Source organism: Mustela nigripes, chromosome 1, assembly GCF_022355385.1.
Source record: "Mustela nigripes isolate SB6536 chromosome 1, MUSNIG.SB6536, whole genome shotgun sequence".
NCBI classification, from domain to species: domain Eukaryota; kingdom Metazoa; phylum Chordata; class Mammalia; order Carnivora; family Mustelidae; genus Mustela; species Mustela nigripes.
In genome coordinates this window covers 238,107,899-238,126,051 of record NC_081557.1, presented here as the reverse complement: position 1 = coordinate 238,126,051, position 18,153 = coordinate 238,107,899, and the positions used below count along the sequence as shown (strand labels likewise).

General features: G+C 39.1%; 1 protein-coding gene across 2 annotated transcripts in view; it reads right to left on the bottom strand.

The window, feature by feature from the left end:
• Positions 1-18,153, bottom strand: part of GRXCR1 (glutaredoxin and cysteine rich domain containing 1) — a 317,659-nt gene that overhangs the window by 144,056 nt on the left and 155,450 nt on the right. The gene's annotated exons all lie outside the window — the stretch shown is intronic.

Genomic DNA, 18,153 nt, shown 5'->3' with positions numbered 1-18,153 from the left:
TCTGTCAGCATTCTTTCTTCCTTAATGCCTGCTCCTTCACTGAGCTTTCTAACTGCCCTCAGCGCTGCCAAGCAGACAGTTCCTGATCTTTAATTCGCTTTTATCATGTTAGAAGATTGCCATCAAGCCTTAATAACATTCTGCAGCCCAGGGAGACATGAGCCATCCCTAAAGCCCAGCTAACTTTTTGTTACAGGCATCTGTGCAAAAGATTGACATCTGCCCAGGCTCAGGGAGCACAGGACACACACACTCTGAAGAAGCATCAGTTGGGGGAGGTGACAGAAAATGGACTAGCCTCTTTGACTTTATTCTTTTGTCAGGTTTCTTATTCTTTTTAGGAATATCCAATGATCAGCCAATACTCTTCTATAATCTAAAAGATGACCAAGGACAGTTGAGACTAAAATCTTGAGAAGCGTTCCCTGCCAACTTTCCAGATGGCCCTCAACGCGTTGTAACGTTGTATTGATGATGGTGATGGTAACACTCTGCCTTCATTTAGTGCTTTATTTAGCTTCCAATGGCTCTCACGTGCCTCACACATCAGGTCAATGAAAAGGGATCTGAAGAAATTGATTTTGCAAAATAATCACCCAAATAGCTGATTAGTGAGAGAAAATTTTAATTTTCAATCAGATGATGATGTTGGCAAGCAAACATGTAATTATTTGCAAACTCAGACATATATTACTTGAAGCACCGCCAGGACTACAGCCTTCTGTGGCCTGGGACAGCCTGGGATGAGGGAAGACAGAGCCCAGTGTTGGGATAGGCTGTGAAGGCTCTTGGTTGAGCACAGACACACCAGAAAGGGGCGGCGGCAGGGTTGGGGCTGGTGGCGGTGCACAAAGAGAGACTTCTCTAACTTTTCAGTGTGGCTTGACACCAATTATAAGAAACACGTCAATTTGCCTACTGTACAACGTTTCCTTCTTAGAGACTGTGCATGAAACCTATCCCTGGCCTCAGGAGACCTTAGACCAAACTAATCGTTTGGCTTTGTCTCTGGAGAACTTCTAACTTTTTGCAGTGATTCTCATCCATGGTTGTAGGCACTAAAATTCAGGGTCGTTCTTGGATAATTTTTCACCATATGCATGAAGAGGCCAAGAAAGCCATTTGTAAAGACAGGGAAAGAGGAAATGCAGATAAACAGAGGAAAACTGAAGCAGAGTTTGGGGTGGGGAGTGCTAGCAGGACAGAGAGAGAAATGTCCCTTAGCTCCCAGTCTCATTCCCATTACTGGCTCCTGTCTGATTGCAGGAGAATACAGTTAGTTTTCTAGCCTGTTTGGTTCAGACACCTCTGAGGAACGTGGGATTTGAGGACCCCCCACTGGGAAATGTTGCCAGTTCTGTCAGCCTCCCTGTTTGACATTCAGATCACAGCCATGTCCTTGCCTGTCCTCTTGAAAGAGTCCTTTGCTTCTGACTTCACAGCGCCCTCTTAGTGTTCATGAGTTTGCGTATTAGGGTCTTTCCCTCAGTTCTCAATGTTCCAGCAGTGGGTCAGCTCTCTGCAGGATTAGGGGAATTCATGGGCTTTACAGATCGCTCTGGATCACTGTGTTCTATCCTGAAGCTCTCCAAAGAAAGAAGCAATTAATCTATTTTACAGAAGATAGAGCTGTCAGTGAGGCCAAGTGCAAGAACCACAGACCCAGAAGCCAACCGACTGGCATTAAAATACTAGTTAGGAGTCAAGTTGTGAGACTGGTAAGTTCATTTTTCTTAACATCGCTGAACTTTCCTCTCTTTGCCTGTAAAATATTAGGTCTCACCACATGAAAATGTCATTTCTGCAGGTCAAAAATGATAAAGGAAAAGTAACTTCACAGGGATAAATCTAACAGCATCATACATGTCTCACAGGTGAATGAGAATTTGAGTTTTGAATGCCTCATGATTTAAGATATATAATAGAATTAAGATATAATAGAGCCACAAAATGAGCTCAGCCTTTTGCCAAACAACCTCACATTAAAAAAAAAATTAAGATTTTATTTATTTATTTGAGACAGAGAGAGAGCACAAGTGGTGGGGAGGGGCTGAGAGAGAGGGACAAGCAGCCTCCCCACTGAGCAAGGAATCCCAATGTTGGGCTCTTTCCCAGGACCCTGAGATCAGATCACGACCTGAGCTGGAGGCAGACGCTTAACCCACTGAGCTACCCTGGCACCCCATAAAGCAACCTCACATGAATACCATCTTTCTGCAACCACCGTGTGGAACAGGTCTTTTGGCTGGTGATGTCCTCCCTACAGTGACAATCAGCTATATCAGTAGTCAGGCTCTGCCAGGGCAGGTTAGCCAGTCCCCACGTGGCTAGTCCTTAGGTGTCAATCCTAAGAGAGGCAATGCCATGGTGGAGTCCTCTTCTTGTTCTAGAAATTCTAAAATTATAAATTTGCAATGGCCGAAGTCTGTGCTGAATGATTCAAGCAATCCCTCTTCCTGGACCACTTACCCTTAAATAAACACATAACTTGTTCCCCAGTTTCTCCCAATCTCTGTACTTAGTGTTACACTGTCAGTGGGGTGACCAGATTGCTGTCAACGGTGCCTGGGAATGGGTCAGTTGACGTCCGTTATTCCAGAATTACTAAATAGTGCATACTCAATATAAGTTTGCAATAGTGCATACTTATTTGCATACTCAAAATATCTGCATTAGAAAATAAATGAGGGGGGGGGACGCCTGGGTGGCTCAGTTGGTTAAGCAGCTGCCTTCGGCTCAGGTCATGATCCCAGCGTCCTGGGATCGAGTCCCACATCAGGCTCCTTGCTCCGCAGGGAGCCTGCTTCTCCCTCTGACTCTGCCTTCCACTCTGTCTGCCTGTGCTCGCTCTCGCTCGCTCTCTCTCTGACAAATAAATAAATAAAATCTTTAAAAAAAAAAAAAGAAAAATGAAAATAAATGAGGGGGGCACCTGGGTGGCTCAGTGAGTTAAAGACTCTGCCTTCAGCTCAGGTCACGATCTCAGGGTCCTTGGATCCAGCCCTGCATTGGGCTCTCTGCTCAGCGGGGAGCCTTCTTTCCCCTCTGTCTCTCTCTGCCTACTTGTGATTTCCCTCTCTGTTAAATAAATAAGTAAAATTGTAAAAATAAATAAATAAATGAATAAATGAATAAATAGAATGAGGGGAGCCTGGGTGGTTCAGTAGCTTAAGCATCTGACTATTTCAGCTGAGATCATGATCTCAGGGTCATGAGATCAAGTTTTGGCCTTGGACTCCATGCTCAGTGGGAAGTCTGCTTGGGATTCTGCTTGAGGTTCTCCTTCTTCCTCGGTCCCTCCCCCTGCCTGCACACACTCTTTCTCTCAAATAAATAAACGTTTAAAAAAAAAAAAAAGAATGAAAGAAAGAAGTGATATAATCATTCTGCCTTCCCTGACAACTTAGATAAAATCTGCCACTACTTCTCTTAACCTGCCTTATTATTCTTCACATCATAATGATTTGTCTCTTACAGTCTGTCTTCCCATTGTAAACTGCTCTACAGCAAAGACTTAAACAATTGTGATAAATGCTATATTCCAGCATTTAGAACAATCCCTAGAAGACACTTGGGAGGTATTCCAAAGATCCTTGTTGAATGAATTTAAAAATTAAGGATTGAGACAAGTTTCCTTTCTAAATAGTAATATTTATTTTAACTAGCTGGTAAAATAATAATCAACTAAACCCATACCCAGTCTTTTCTTAAAATGCTTCAACATTCTTATACAGCAGTATTCTTTTTACAAATGTGTTGCCTTGCAATATTTCCTCCAACCTACTCAGGACCCACTGCCCTCCACATTCCCAGTAGAGTATTTTGCCCATGGCCCTTAGGTGTATTTTCAAATGGCTTGCTTTGGGTGAGCCTCTCCAGAGTGTCTGTTCCCTCAGGTCTACTAAGTTGGCCATGGGTCATATAACCCTACCCTTTGGCTGGCCCAGCAAGATTACTTGGAATTAGAGCACAGCAGTTCTGAGAGTTTCCAACAGCGAGCAAGATAAAGAAAATCGCTGCCTTCACTCCAAGGGATTTGCAGCTCTTGGCTCTTCATGAGGCCTGGGATAATGTCTTGCCATGTATACCTCTAGTTACTCCACCTGTTTACTGAACCTACTTTGAATAGATTTATGTGGCTTACAGCCAATAACTGAGTCGCTGGGGAAAATTCACCAAAAGAACTGCTCCTTCTTATTTCTGTAAAGCATCATCTAGGCATAAACTCCCTGGTGATCACTTCTCTGGGACCCAAAACTCCAAACAGCAAAAGCTTTCACTCTCTGGACCTGATTAGACATAGACTGGCTTTAGGGAAATGGAACATCGGAATGAAAACACATTAATGGTTCAAAGCTAGTTCATGAATTTCCTTGACATCCTCACGCTCACCAGACATTACCGACATGTGTGTTTCTGTTACCTAAGCATAAAATATCTAAAATAGAACATCATTATTCCTTCTTCTCTTCTTTCTAATCAGCTCCGCTTCTGCCAATAGCACTCCTTTTTAAGGAGATTTAGAATTTCTGCCCTACAATCCCATCCTCTTCCTTTGTCTCTCTCCACGTGGTTACCAAACCTGTAAGTATTACTGTGCTCCCTCCTCAATGGATCTCAGTGCATCCCTTTGCATATGCCTAAGTCCTCAGTGTGAAAAGAAGACTGTACTCAGAACTGGTAGATCTAGGCTTATTCCAAACTGCCTTGCTACCTAGCTTCAAGTCCAGCCACATAAAAACTCACACATTCTGGGCACCTTGGTGGCTCAGTGGGTTGGCTGCCTTTGGCTCCAGACGTGATCTCAGGGTCCTGGGATTGAGTCCCGCATTGGGCTCTCTGCTCAGCAGGGAGCCTGCTTCCCCCCACCTCTCTCTCTGCCTGCCTCTCCGTCTACTTGTGATCTCTGTCAAATAAATAAAATCTTAAAAAAAAAAAAAAAAAAAAAAAAAAAAAACCTCACACATTCTGAGTTTCTAAATGTAAAAATATAGGCCAGATCATTTGAATGGAGGAAGCTGAGCACCCAACCTGTCTGAAACAATTAAGATTAACTATCATTTCTTATCCAATAAATTCACTGTTCAATAAATCCTATGTGCACTTTACACCATCAAAGTGTTTCCATGCGGTGATTTTTTTCTCTTTCCTTTCTACCTTTCCATTTACTTACTTTTCATTTACTTCTTTCCCTATGCCCATATACTGTTTCTATTTTTGAAATATCTTGTTTCAGCTCTCTCCACATTTGATTTTTATGCCCTGGCACCTGGAGAACACATGAATAAGTTCCAATTTTAGATGGTACAGCTGGGCTTTTATGGGAAATGGAAAAGGACAAAACCCCTTTTTAACAACCTGGTGAGCTCATCTGGCTTTTTAACTGTTGCTTTATGTTTCATGTTTCAGAGGACTAAGTAACATTCTCTTGTCAACAAAGCACCAGTGGCCCTGAGTGCAATCCCTTGTTGTAAAAACAGACAGAGATAAATAACCTGGCTTGTACATTTCAATATTTTATGAATGGACTCTAGCCTCAGGGAACTATCTCAGACTCTAAGTCATAACTCAGTCAATGATTCACTGCATATGGTTAGTTAAAAGTCTGAGTCTCTCCAACTGTATCAATGGTCCATAACTGTATCATTCTTAAAATCTCCTTTTGTACCAAATACTTCAATATCCCCTTTACTATTCTGAAATGAAAAGCATAGACTCTATAATCCATCTACACAGAAATAACACATTCCCACCACTGTTTCTTCTTTACAATTCTAAAGCACAACAGGCTTTGAAATCTGAAAACTTTTATCCAAGTTTGGCTCTTAAATTTACCTGGCTGCATCCCCCAACCTGAACTGATGAGAATTATGTATTTTATTTTTCCCATCTGCTATGAATAGTTGCTACAACAAAATCAGTGCATTTGGTAGCAGATCCCATATTCCACAGAGTACTACATTCTATTAGCTGTATGTACTTCACTGGTTTTCTAAAATGTGAAAACCACTGAAAATAATTCTGGCTAAAATATTCAGAACATGGTTTTTGTAACCATGTAACCTACCTTCACACAAAAACTCAGTATATACTCTAACTCTAGCATAAAGAATAAATAAAGGATACTAATTTATAAAAACCCATACCCACATCATTATGTAAGCCCTTGGACATGACATAGTAGCAGGTATATTGAAGTGGACTGATGCCTGTGCCAAGTCCTAGAAGCAACCCATCACTGGGTATCATAGGCACACATGCAAACTGGCAAGAGTGGGTCATGTCAAGTCCACAACTGCATGACCAACACAATGACATAATTTTCTGAAATGAAGAATAACTTTTGATAAAATGTCCAACAAAGCAAAAATACTATACTCTCTTCAATTTACACATCACTTGCATTTCCTGGAAAATGAACTGTGTATTAAAATTTTATTGGGGCATCTGGGTGGTTCAGTCAATTAAGCATCTACCTTCAGCTCAGGTCATGATCTCAGGATCCTGGGACTGAGCCCTGTGCAGGGTCCTTGCTCAATGGGGAGTCTGCTTCTCCCTCTCCCGCTTCCCCTGTTTGTGCTCTCTTCTCTCTCTCTCTCTCTGTCATATAAATAAAATATTTAAAAAGAACTTTATTAAAAAGCAACTTGTGTTCACACATCAGACAGAATTCATCTCAAAGCTAATATTTGTATTTGAATTTGTACAGGATAGATACACATTTGTGGGGCCGGTCTCTCCCACGCATGGCAAGACATCTAGAATCCCAACTTTACTAAATGACAGAGGAAGCCCCTCCTTAAATTTTAAACAACAGAAAAACACTCTCCCCTCATTTCCAGAAGGCCACCCCCCATCCCTCAGAGGGGAGTAATTCAAATTTGTATTAGCATTATTTTAGCCAGCGCTTGCTTTATCCAGATTTATTTCCTGTCTGATCATTATGATTTTCACCTAAATGAGTCGCCAAAATACATGACCTTTGATTTTATGTAACAGTAAAGTTAGGATACAAAAAGTATATAAACATCTACAAGTACCAAAACATTTGATGATGCAGGAAAAGGGGCACAAATAAGGAATACAAATAAATTATCATCTAAAGAGTTACATACGATGCTTCCTTTGATTATTTATTAAAACCCACAAGTAAAGTGAAAGGCATGTTTTTCCTTAAAAAGCACTGGACTGATATATCTTCAGTTTCTCTAAGACCACAGTAGCCTTAGGAGGATTTGGAAAACAGATTAAATTGGGAGAGAATCTTAACCCAGTCCTTGAAGATGCTCTGGAATCTCAGCTACCTCCCTCCCCAGTACACCCCAGCCATATGGGAACCCGGATATCATGATTGTTAGCAGCATTCCGTCTGCGGGCATGCGTATCGCCCCTGCTTCTTCCCCAAGACCCTTGTTCCATTCATTCTTCTGCCGTCCATTCCACTGATTTGATTGAGCACATATGTTAAACAGTTAAACAGCAGGGATTCAAAACCTTGTTAAATTCCTGCCCTCCAAGAACTTCCGGTATGGTCTGAGAGGCAGTATGGTAGAGATGAAGTGCCATAGACTCTGCAAGTAGGTAGGAGGGATGCTTAGGCTAAGACACAGAAGGTCATAGACAGCCTCTGAGAAAAAATTAATAGTTACTGCTGATACGATTCCCAAGAGCGCTAAAGAAAAACCTTTTGCAATAAAGGCAAATGGAAAGAGAAATATTGCTTGCATCATCAAAGATAAAAATTTAACCCCTTTTCTGAGTTTCATACTCAATGGAAAGAAAACCGATGGTAGTCCATTTGTTCAAAAACATAGTTTTTAGAACACCTATAAATACAGGTTTACTGAATACCTATAAAATATCATATAACCCTAAGTCCTTATCTTCGTTATTTTTTCCCAAGCTATGCTTTAGATTAAGAAAATCTACCCAAATATTTCCTTCTCAAGAGCTCTTAATATTCCACAGATGCTATCTGGTTTTGCCTCACTTTCTCTATAAAAAGGATGTATATTTTTATCACCACAGTTGAGGGCACAAATACCCAAAAGTACTATGTGTCCAAAGACATGTTTTTACCACTTTTAGTGACTGTCTATTAGTTTACAAATAAAGTGAGAGGATAAATAAAAAGCTTGGTGGTGGTAACTTACCATTCAATAAGTAAGATTAGCTCTTAGAATAGAAATGTTCCTGAGAAAACTGTTTTTGCTATTTTGGAAGTAATATCATAGCTGGAACATGGAACTGAGAAGTTGCTTCTCAAACATGGAAGATATAAAAACATTTTCCATTTTCATGGCCTATTTAGATAAGTTTAGACTGGTTGCTGCTTTGAATGCCAAAATATTCTTGGTTTTTCATTTGTGAACTACATCTTTCTTAATTTCTCAGCAATTAAATTGTGCAATTTTAAATTGTGAAGTCTAATTGGAGATAAGAAGCTGGATCCTTAAAAAGTATAAGTTGAAGTAAAAAACTCACTTTAGCTTATACTAATGCTTTTCCTTTTGGATAATCTCCATTTCAGATGCTTCATAAATAATAAATAATAATGAGAGAAATCACATTTATTAAGGATTTTCTAGGTGCCAAAAATGCTCCATATGTTACTTCTTTTAGTTCTTAAAGTAAACCTGTGAAATATGTAATAATGTCCCAACTTTACAGATGGGAAAAATGAGACACTAAATACTTTACTCAAAATCATTAAGGCAGAACAGAGATTCAAGCACAAAACTGGCTGATTTTGCTTTCCAGATTATAGACATCATGATATCGGAACGAAAAGACCAACTCTTTGATGTTTCTATTCTCCCACTTCTGGGTTCCTGCTTTCATGCTCAGAAAATGCAACTGGATTCTTATCCTCGATACGTCCTTATTCTATGACCTGTGCTCCCCACAGCTTCCATGCAGTAGATTTCACTCAAATATCCCTTTTGGGAGCATCACGTAGGGGGAAAAAAAATTAAAAGTCTCTGAGAGATGGTAGTACAAACTCACTTGATGGTGGTAGACCCTTCATGAGTCTGATGCCAAATGTCATAAATGTTAGGAAACCAGAAGCCAAATACTACACCACAGTAATGTTTTATAACTGCTCTGGTTGGTTTCATTTATCATCACCTTCCAATACCTACACTTTTTCTCCCATTTCTAGGATATATGTATCTCTTGAAAGAACCTGAAAACAGCAGTTGGCTAAATCCATAATGTACCAGCCCAATCGTGAGAAGGGAAACGATGGACAATGCTTACAGAAAGTCAGAACTAGAAAGAAACTTAGATATCAAAATACATTTGATCAGTTTCCAAAGAAGAGAACCAGGGTGGTCTCATGAGTGGTTAGGAACATTATCCAAACTAAGACTGGTTTCCAATGGAGATGTTGTTTCATTACCACTGTTCCGTGCTACCAAGTCTGAATAATGCCTAAGAGATCATATCTACACTCTTGGGTTAAGTTTTAAGTTCACTTTGCTTATTGCTATGCTATGTACATTGAATATATAGCCCCCTGAGCCGATGAGTATTGTTACGGATCCTCTTTCCTATTAGTTCCCCTGATAGATGCTGGTCACCTGTTTCTCCATTATTTTCCCTTCTACTCCACACCTGTTGGGCTCTGCAGCCTTTGGCTTTACAACTTTACCTTAGCCTTTATCTTCCTTCCATCTCAAATTTCAGTGCAAAGCTTATATATTATTTTATTTGGAACAACAAGCAGGAAAGTGAAGCTTGATAGAGGCCAAGAAAAACATGAAGACCAAAGGAGAGTGTCATTATTCAGGCAAACTCAAAGGACCTACTGAAAAGAGGAGAGAAAGGAAGGAAAAAGAGAAGAAGCCAGGAATGGACAGCCCTCGAATTAGAGAAAACAAAGAGGTTGATCCAGAAGAGTGTGAAAAATTCATCTCCCACTCAGAAAAGCACCTGTGTTCAATGAGGTGGGGGGGGGAGGCATGGCAGCAGAGGAGTCTGGGTAGGGTGATCAATGCGGGGCTAATGTGAGGTGGGGGAGGGGACAGGGTCAGGGTTCTGACTCCTTCTCTGGGAACAGCCTCCATCATGTGCCCAAATAAATGGGAGACAGCTTACAGAAATCGATAGTAAAAAGGGAGCTAGCAAAAGAGCTAGGCCAGAACTGGTCAGGTTGTCAGAGACCCGGGAGAGTGTATAAGGGTTCGGGACAAAGCTCTAGGACTAGAAGGACCTGATGCAATGATACTTGTGACAGATAGAAACCGAACTGAATGGAGGAGGTCAACAAAGAAGAAATTAAGGTAAGGCTGCAGGTCAGTGCTTTGTGGGGGCTTGCCCTGGGTCTGTGGGTTCGGGCAGCAAACCTGGTCTCCCACCATCTGCCAACTAGTCTTCTACATTAGTCTCTCTTGTGTCAGAAAACGAATGGGACCTCAGTGCCCAATGCTGAACTAGAGAAAGCTGAGGCTTCCCCACGGGTAGCATGCAGAACAAAACCAGAGACAAGGGAGTTGGTGGTAAGGGTGACACAGGAGCTGAATTCATATCGTGGCACTAACCATGTTAGCAGACGTGCTACCCATGCAAAATGGGGCTTTGAAAGTGAGGCAGTGTCTATTCTGGAAAGTTTGTCTTCTCCATGGAACCAGCACCAAAATCTAGCTTCCTGGAATCGGAGCAGCTCAGGACCCAGGCACTGCATGGCGATGAAATGTAAGTCCACATAGTACCTGGAAGAACCCAACAGCCTGAGAGGAATGTTCCCATGCAGTCCACTTCGGAATCCTGCCCCCATCTACACACATCCAAGCCCCAAGTCTTAAGTCCCCCACAGTGCATGACTGCTTCTGAGAGCAGGAGGCATCTTACCACATATGCTGCAGATCACAAGCAAAGCCAACTTTTAAGTAGTGAGAACGACTGTGTTCCAAAATCATCTCCACTACGTTTTCTTATCTTACACAAACAGACTGTAGCTTTCCTAAGGAAAGCACATTAAAGTAAACATAAAGTTAAAAGTGTGTTTTTAAACCTTCCCACCTTTAAGGCAGTAGGCACAGAAGAAAAAGACTGTTCATTCACTGGTAAAGAACAAAGGATATCACCAAGGAATGACATTTATTTTAGAAGAACTTTAAAAAAAAAATGCTGAAATTCTTATGACCTGTACTTATTCAAAGGTAGTGGCTTTCTGTACTTCATGAAAAGGTCACATTTATGGTTTCTGACAGAACAGAAACATTTTACCATGTTGGCCTTAGAAAACCAGTGGATGATAAATATCAAAAGACATATAACTAAAAAAGACCAACATGTGATCTAATTTTTTTTTTCTTTTCAGTCTTTCCTGGCTGTTTTGGATAGGCCCTGCCTGGGAGGGATATCAGTAAGGTTCTAGTTGGGAAAACAGCATTGACCCTAGGTACTTCACAGAGAGACTATTTACTAGAATTGTTAAACAGGTGTTAGATAAGAGAGAACGCCACGGATGATGAGGTGACTCAGAAAGGAGACACTGATCGGTTCATTTCTCTAGTTTTGCATGACAAAGTACTTCAAACTTCAGGGGCTCAACACAACAATCTTTTTTTTTTTTTTATCATTCTCTTTCACAAGTCTGGGATTTGAGTGGGCACAGTGATGGCCCTCATTTGGGATCCCTCATGCATTTAGGTCAGATGCAGAGGAGGGTGTAGTCATCTTGAAAGCTTACTTGCTTTCATGTGTGTGATGATCAATGCTGGCTGTTGGCTAGGACCTCAGCAGGAGCTGTGGGCCAGAACACTCACACAGAGTTTCTCCATGTAGTCTGCCCTTCCTTACGACATGACTGTGCCAGTCTTCTTACTTGACGACTCCTGCTTCAAAGGAAGTAATCCAAGAAGAAGAGGTAACCCCTTCAAACATCACTGTCCCTTCTGCTCTACTCTGTGGGTTGATTAGTGAATATGTTTGGTCTAGATACAAGGGGAGGGGACACCAGCCCCATCTCCTAGTGCTAATGTCAGAGAATTTGTGGACATATTTAAACCACGAGACAGAGAAAGCAGCTACCAGTCCTATGTGTGGGACAACAGAAAGAGTCAATGTTGAAAGAAACAAGGATTGTGGAATTGGAGCCGTAGGAATTGCTAAGAAACAGAAGGGAAACCAGGTCGTGCTACCCCAAGACCACAAAAGCAATACTAATTAATACATCATACACATTGTTCTTGTTGTCTGTATCTTCCATAAATAAGCCTGACTTGACAAAGTACTGACTGGTATACTAGTAATTAATTACTAGCATAATTACTGATTTTTTGTTATGACAATATGTTCCAGTGAACAACTCTATCGAAGTAAGCAGGCTGCTTTCTAAAAACTAAGTCTTATATTTTGGAATACAAAAGTCAGGATCACAAGAAAAGACAATGGTACTAAATTTAAAAAAACCCAAGAGGCATAATAACCAAATGCAATGTGTGGTCTTGACTCAGACAAATCAGTTGTAAAGGACATTTCGGCCAACTGTAGAAATTTGAATATAAGCTGGGTTTTAGGTGAGACAGAAGTTTGCTGAACAAGAAAGATGAAGATCACTGACTAAGAAAAGAAGCTTACAAAACGGAGTGTACAATACAAATAAATACATACTAAGGTATTAACTGTGGTGATCCCTGAAGGAGTGGGAATATGATGTTTGTTTTCCTTTTAATTTAGCTTGTTTTGTTTTTAATTTACTACATGCATGTGCATTATTTCTGCAACTATAAAAAAGGTTATTTTAATAAGAGTGTTTTAAAAATAATTATGACATATAGGCAAACTCACTGTCATATAGAACCTGTTTCAGATTTGCAATTTCAGAAATGCAATGTCAGGTTGAGAAACAAATTTATGTTCATGAACTCTGATTTCAGACAGAAGCCAGAGACAGAGATATGACTCCGTGTGGGAATCAACATACTTTTTTTTTGATTCAAAGCAATATGAGTGACTCAAAACAAAGTGCTAAAGAAAAGGAAATTGAAAAGTCTTCCTGTAAACTAATTTCCTCTCTCTTGTCTCAGCCCATGAAAATATCTAAGTCTCTTCATCCTAAATTAAAGTTTATGCTCCCCATAGTTCTTTCCTTGACATTCTTCTTTTTTTAAAAAATATTATATATTCATACAAAGCAGACCATCATCTACTGTGATGACTCCCAAATGTATAGTTTCATTCCTGATTATTCCCTAAGCATGGATACAATTGCTTACTAAACATTTCCAACTGAACTCCCAGGGGAACCTAGAATTAAGTGTATCCAGCAGGAAAGTTAATCATACTTTTTCCTGTAAAACATATTGACTTTATATTTCTAATCCTTATTAATGATATCAAAATCAACCCAGCAAATCAAGTCAGGAATGTGATGGTCATCCTAAATTTCTTCATAATCCCACCCCCCATACACATACCTAGTTATTCGTAGAGGCCCGCTAATCTATCCTTGCAGAAAATCTATGTAGCTACTAAGACTAATAAGTCAATTTTCAAGGTTTCAGGATAAAAGATCAATGTCCAAAAATCAACTATAATTTGCATATATTAGCAAATGTTGAAGACTGCAGATAAAAATATAATTTAGAAGGGATAAATCTGTTAAAATATGTTCAAGATCTAACATGGAAAAACTATAAAATATTGAAAAAAGAAATTAAAGGAGATTTCACTAACTGGAGAAATATTTCATGTCTGTAGATCAGAAACCTCAATTTACTTAAGGTGGCATTCTTCCACAATGAATATACGTATAGCTTCAACAAAAGGGCAGTAAAAATCCCAGGAGGCTTTTTACAGACGTTGATAAGTAATTCCAAAATTTATTTAGAAATATAAAAGAACTAGAATAGCCAAAAGAACCTTGGGGGGGGGAACAGAGTTCTTCCACCTTACTTTACTATTTATCATAAAACTAGAGTAATCAAGTCAATCATCTTTAAGACAGGCAAATTGAGCTATCGGGCTAGAACAGAGTTCAGAAATAGACCAATACATACATAACCAATTGACTTTCTATGAAGTTTCAACTACATTTCAGCGAATAATCTTTCAACACATAAAAATTCATATACATATAAAATAAACTTCAATCCATACATAACACCATACACAAATATTAACTCAAAAATGGGTCATAGATAAGCATATAAAATCTACACTATAAAATTTCTAAAACAAAGCATATGAGGAAATCTCTGTGCCTTGTGTTTGGTCAAAATTTCTTAGATAGGGTATCAAAAGCACAATCCACAAAATAAAAAAATAGTAAGTTGGACTTCATCAAAATAAAGAACTTCTGCTTTTCAAGAGACTGTTAAAAGAACAAAAAAGACCCAGTCACAGGCTGAGAGAAAATATTTGAAAATCTTATATCTAAAAAAGGACTTCTATTCAAATATAAATAAATAACTATCAACACAAGAGGGAAAAAATGAAAAAGGTAAATGCTTTGAACACTTTTCAAAGATTTGCTGATGACAGGTAAGTATATGAACTGCATCCAACATCATCTATTATTAGGGAAATGCAAATTAAAAACATAATATCATACTACTATACATCTATTACAATGTCTAAAGTTTAAGAGATTGTCTATACCAAGTATTTGGGCAATATGGGAAAGCTGGAACTCTCCCACTGTTGATGGGAACGTAAACTAAACTAGTACAACTACTTCACAAAACTGTATGAAAGTTTCTCAAGTTAAACATACGGCTACCATATAACCCAGCAATTCCAGTCCTAGATACTTACCTAGAAGAAACTAAAACATATGTATATAAAAATACTTGTACATACATGTTTACAGCAGCTTTGTTTATAATAGCCGCAAACTGGAAACACCCCAAGTCCATGGATATAAAAACTGTGGTTCATCCACTCTAAAGAATACCACTTAGCAATAAGAAATGAATGAACCACTGATACAAGCCATAACTTAGAGGAATCTCAAAATAATTATGCTGAATACCTCTATTTATTTTAATAAACACATACACAAACTTAACAGAATAAATAAGTATTTAATATTATTATAATCTGCACACATTACACAGTGTATTCGAGATGGCCATTGAGAGGAAGGGACTGCCACCTGACCCTCAAGCTGGACCCAGGCCATCAGAGCCTCCTCATACCTTCCCCCATGCTAGGAAGGAATGCTCTGCCTACCATTCCCACAGTAGGAACTGTTTCAGGGACTCGGGCTTGAGAGAGTAAGGTGTTGTTGAGACCATCTGGATGGCATATGTAACTGAACCCAGTGAAAGCCTCCATATAAATGTTAAAGATTCTGGCAGGTGGGTGCAGAAATCTACTGGTCTTTGCCTGTAGCAAACCTCCTACAGAAGTTCCCTTGTTTATCAAACCCACCATGTACCAATCTAGAATGACCTCTTTCTTTGGTCTCGAGTTGTCCTCCACATACAGGAATCAATTTCAGATTTCACCCTGGGAACTCCTAAGATGTAGAGCCAAAACATCTAAATAAATATGCCTACAGGGTGATTAACTCTTATGATATCATTGAACTGAGGACTCGACTCCCCTCAATGTCAATAATGACTATACTAAACTCTTTTACGTTCCAAAGTAGAACATTCCAATTCTCATGGTTTGCCATCATTAATTAATTCTATTTTTATATAAATGATTTTTTAAAAGATTTTATTTATTTGACAGACAGAGATCATATGTAGGCAGAGAGGCAGGCAGAGAGTGAGGGGGAAGCAGGCTTCCCTCTGAGCAGAGAGCCCGATGTGGGACTCTATCCCAGGACCCTGAGATCATGACCTGAGCTGAAGGCAGAGGCTTTAACCCACTGAGTCACCCAGGCATCCATTAATTAATTCTTCATAGACAAAAACCTTTGGAGGATTCTTAATATTTTTGAGTTAGGAAACTCAAATATGTGAACACAGCATATGTTTTGTTTTTTGGTGGACAGGGGACTCTAGTCCTGGGTTTGAGCTCCAACCACTTAGCAACTTTCAAGTTTCCCTAGTTTTGTACATACAGGATTTTAGTCCTCATAAATATCCTGTATGTGTAAGTGCATAAAGCCTAAATGCCGTGCTTAGCGCGTGGTAAACTTTCCACAAATGACAGCTACTACTAGCAAATTTCATACAAATACTTAAATAACTTTCAGAAGATTTTGAGTCCTAGTTCAAATTAATTCCAAGAAGTTCTTGGTTTCTCTCTTGGACTGAAAGCAAAATAATCACCACTTGTCCTGTAGTATAGAATTTCCCATTTAGATTTAGATATTTACTGACTGCATCAAGATGGTAATTTTGACAGGATGTAAACTCTCCCAAGAGGGGGAAAATATAATCATCATTTTCCCATGTGATATAGAAAGTTAAATATTTTCCAGTTTCTGAAATTTCCTGTTTCTTACAAAGTATGTACTCTAGTAGGAAAAAACATTCTCAGAAAATATTCAGAAATGTGGGGGCTCTAGAAGAAGAAAAAAATTAAACAAACAAACAAACAAAAACCTTTCAGTATAACTGCTAGAGGTTTATAATTAACAAAAGTGCTTTCCCCTATATGGAGAATCAAACACCCTAGATTTGCTACAAAATACAATAGGTGTTGTATGTAAGATTTGGTTAAGAATGGAAGAAGACGGGTGCCTGGGTGGTGCAGTAGGTTAAAGCCTCTGCCTTCTTCTCAGGTCATGATCCCAGGGTCCTGGGATCGAGCCCCACATCGGGCTCTCTGCTCAGCAGGGAGCCTGCTTCCTCCTCTCTCCCTGCCTGCCTCTCTGCTTGCCTGTGATCTCTGTCAAATAAATAAATTAAAAATCTTTAAAAAAGGAAAAAATAATGGAAGGAGAAATGACTGAACATGATTTCTCCTGGAGGAGGAATTAGTGGTACGACCTCTTTATATCTTCTTTAGGGCAGACATCTCTGGGCTGTATGTACCAGTTCTAGTTACCGGCCTATTCTTGATATAAAATTAAAGCAGAGTCCAGGTAATTTTCATTCTAGACAGTCCTCTAAAGTTGATTATCTTTTTTATTGTGAAACCACAAAGGAAATTTTAGGACAGAAATGAAGCAATATGTCTACATACAGTTTTTGAAATGACACTAACCTTCTCCTTCTGACTCATCTTCCTTAATGCTTTCATGTTCTTTGAGTAAAGAGTGCCTTCAAATGTTCCATTTCTAATCAGAAATTTTTGTATCATTCCTAAGAGGTTAGATATCTTTTTAAAATTCTTCACTGATTTATAACAGTATAGAACTTCCTAACAGCTGGTTCAGCCATATTGAAATTTGTGGCCCATGTCCCACCATCTTGGAAAGTTGATACATAATTAGCCCCAAAGTGTAGGCATAGTATATATAATGTCATTATGTCCCCTTTTCTTAATTTTTACTTTATGAATTAATTATTTTATATGTTTTTTAGAATTTTTAGACTTTTGTGTTCATTTGCTAAGACTGCCATAAGGAAGTATCACAAATTGAGTGGCATAAACAACAGAAATTTATTGTCTCACAGCTCTGGAGGCTGGAATTCCAAGATCAAGGTGTCAGCAGAATTGCTTCTTTCTGGGGGCTGTGAAAAAAAAAATCTCTCCTATGCCTCCCCTCTAGTTTCTGGTGGCTTGCTAGTAATCTTTGACATTTACAATTTATGTAAGTATTATCCCAAATTCTGCCTTCATTGTCGTATGATGTCCTCCCTGTATATCTGTGTACAACAGTCATACTAGGTTAGGCCGTAGCCTAAAGACCTCATCTTGACTTAAGTAAATACATTGGTAGTGACCCCATTTCCAAATCAGGTCATGTTCTCAGGTACTAGAGGATAGCAGATATGATTTTCAGGGACACACTATTCAACTCAGAGCATACATATAAACATACATATGCTGCATAGGAAACTTTTTAGCATATCATTGATATATTAACATTGGACTTCTCCATGCCTTTTTTCATAAGACAAAGATGAGTTTCTTAAGACCATCAACAATGTGGAACAATATAATAGGCAGAAGTTCTAAGATAAGTTACTTCAATGGAGCTAAGAGTTCTGTTAATTCTTTTTTTTTTTTTTTAATTTTTTATTTTTATAAACATATATTTTTATCCCCAGGGGTACAGGTCTGTGAATCACCAGG